Source organism: Octodon degus, unplaced genomic scaffold (genome assembly GCF_000260255.1).
Source record: "Octodon degus isolate 3935 unplaced genomic scaffold, OctDeg1.0 scaffold00019, whole genome shotgun sequence".
Classification (NCBI taxonomy): Eukaryota; Metazoa; Chordata; class Mammalia; order Rodentia; family Octodontidae; genus Octodon; species Octodon degus.
Window position 1 is genome coordinate 13,261,766 of NW_004524595.1, and position 2,770 is coordinate 13,264,535.

The 2,770-nt window shown below is 31.9% G+C and overlaps 1 pseudogene; it reads right to left on the bottom strand.

Moving 5' to 3' along the window:
• Nucleotides 1–2,543: 2,543 nt before the first annotated feature.
• Nucleotides 2,544–2,770, bottom strand: part of LOC101585137 — a 1,409-nt pseudogene continuing 1,182 nt past the window's right edge.

The window sequence follows — 2,770 nt, forward strand, 5'->3', positions numbered from 1 at the left end:
CAATTGACTCTTCTGTTATTAAAGAAAAACATAATTTTGACTGATATTCAATTAAATTTGTAGATTGCTTTGATAACAATATTGGACATTATAATCCACAAAGAGAAGATATTCTTTATTTAAGTCTCCTTTAATTTCTTCTAACAATGTTTTCTAATTTTCTGTGTAAAAATATTCTTTTATTAAATTTATTCCTAGGTATTTTGTTCTTTGAAAGGCTGTTGTAAATGAAGCTGTTTTATTAAATTCCTTTTCAGATCTTTCATTGCTGGTAGATAAAAACAAAACTGATTTTTATGAGTTGATCTTACCTCTTTCAACTTTGTTGAATTTATTAACTCTAGTAGCTTCTTGAGAAAACTTTGGCATTTTTCTGTATATAACATTGTGTCACCTGTGAATAAGGACAGTTGTGCTTCTTTCCTTCTAATTTGGACTCCTTCCACTTATTCTTTTCTAGACGAATCACTGTAAGCTGGAACCTCCAGCCTGACATGGGTTAGTAGTGGTGAAGAGTGGGTTTGTTGTCTCATCCTGTTCAATGGCTGAGAACTCCCAGCATTTTACCATTGAGTATGACGTCAGCAGTGGGTTTTCAGTAAATGCCACTTGTTATGTTGAAGAAGTTCCCACCCATTCCTTGTTTTCTGAGTGTTTTCATCATAAAAGGATATTGGATTTTTGTCAAGTGCCTTTTGTGCATCAGTTGAGGTGATTGTGGTTTTTATTCTTTGTTATCTTAATGCAATGTATTATATTTATTAGTTTTTTATACTGAACAATTCTTGCATCCCTGGAATAAATCCCATTTACTCATGGTATATGCTCCTTCTAATATACTCTTGTGTTCACTTCAGTAGTGTTTTGTTGAGTATTTTTGCACCTGTATTCATAAAGAATGAATAGTGATTTTTCTTTCCTTCTGGTGTCCTTCTTTGGCTTTGATATCAGAGTAACACTGGCCTTGTGCAATGAGTTAGGCAGCAATTTGGGCAGAGTTGGGGGAGGATTGCTTCTGATTCTACTTTAAATGTTTGTTAGAGTTCACTAGTGAACTTATCTGGTCCTGGAATTTTCTTTGTTGGATGTGTTTTGATTATTACTCAGTCTCTTTACTTGCTCTATAAATGTTCAGATTATCTATTTATTTATTTATTTATTTATTTATTTATTTTTGAGTCCATTTTGGTAATTGTGTGCTTCTAGAAACTTCTCTACTTCATAGAGCTAATTTAATCTGTTGGCATTCGATTTTCATAGTATTCTCATAATCCATTTTGTTAGTGTTAGCAATTGTGTTCTCACATTCCTTTCACACTTTATTTGCATTTTCTCTTTTTTAAAAATCAGTCTATCTAGAAGTTTGTCAATTTTGTTGCTTCTTTCAAAGGGACATCTTGTGCTTTCATTAGTTGTCTTGCTTGTTTTTTGTTTTGGATCCCCTTTAATTCTAATCTTACTATTTCTATCCTTTTCTAGTTTTGGGTTTAATTTGCTCTTGTTTCTCCTGTTACTTCAGATCTAAAGTTGGGTGATTCTCTTGCAATCTTATTATTTTGTTAACATAGTCTTTTTTTTTTTACTGCTATAGATTTCTCTCTGATGACTGTCTTCACTGTATCCCATAACTTTTGATATTTTGTGTGTTTATTTTCATTGACCGCTAATTAATTCATAACTTTCTTTGTGATTTCTTCATTGACCCATTGCTTACTTAAGAGTATATTGTTTAATTTCTAAATTTTTGTAAAATTTCCAGTTTTCCTTTTGTTATTGATTTCAGTAAGAAATGATACTTTGTATAATTTCAATATTTTCACATTGATTGAAACTCATTTTATGGTTTAAATGTGGTCTCACTTGGAGAATATCCCATGCTCACTTGAGAAGAATGTGTATTCATTCTGTCAACTTTTGATAAAGTGTTCTCCATTGGTTTGTTAATACTAGTTGCTTATAGTGTTGTCAGAATCCTTTATTTCTGTATTGATCTTTCTGTCTAGATGTTCTCTCCATTATTAAAAATGGGATATTGAATTCTCCAATTATTATCATCATACTGTCCATATCCCTCACAAAATCTGTCAGTCTTCTTCCTACGTTGTGGAGCTCTGACACTTGGTATGCATGTGTTTATAACTGTTACATGTACTGATGAATTGATGCTTTTATCAGTATATAGTGACTGTCTTTGTTTCTTCCTAACAATTTGGTTCATAAGTACATTATATACCCTTAGAATGTCAGTGACTTTAGAATTAATTTCCTATTTTCCCCTGATTCCTCTACTAGACCATGTACATGGAGCTGATGGCCAATTACACTGATTTTTTTTGTCACATCATTTTTTATTTTCAGCTACTTAAAAATCTTTCTCAGGCAATGAAACAACTTGTATATGAGGTCTTATGATTTTTAAAAACCTATTTTAAAAACAAACTTATCTCCATTATACAGAGTTGTGGTATTAAAAAAAGATTTATAGGTTATATTATTTTTCAGAAAGCAGATAGTTACACTGCAGACCTGCTCAACCAATCTTCCTAGTTAAGCCAATGCTGCAGAATGAAGAAAAGTGTGGTTTAGAAGTCTTCTGTTAAGAATACTTGAGAGCTTCAAAGGAATGTTTCGTTTCCTCCAAAAAGAATCACCAGATTTTTTTTTCATAATGTCCCTTGGTTTCACTCAGAATGGCTTGGCACAGAGAGCTCCCATACATCTTCATCATCATCATCTTCTTCTTTCTTCTTCTTCTTCTTCTTCTTCTTCT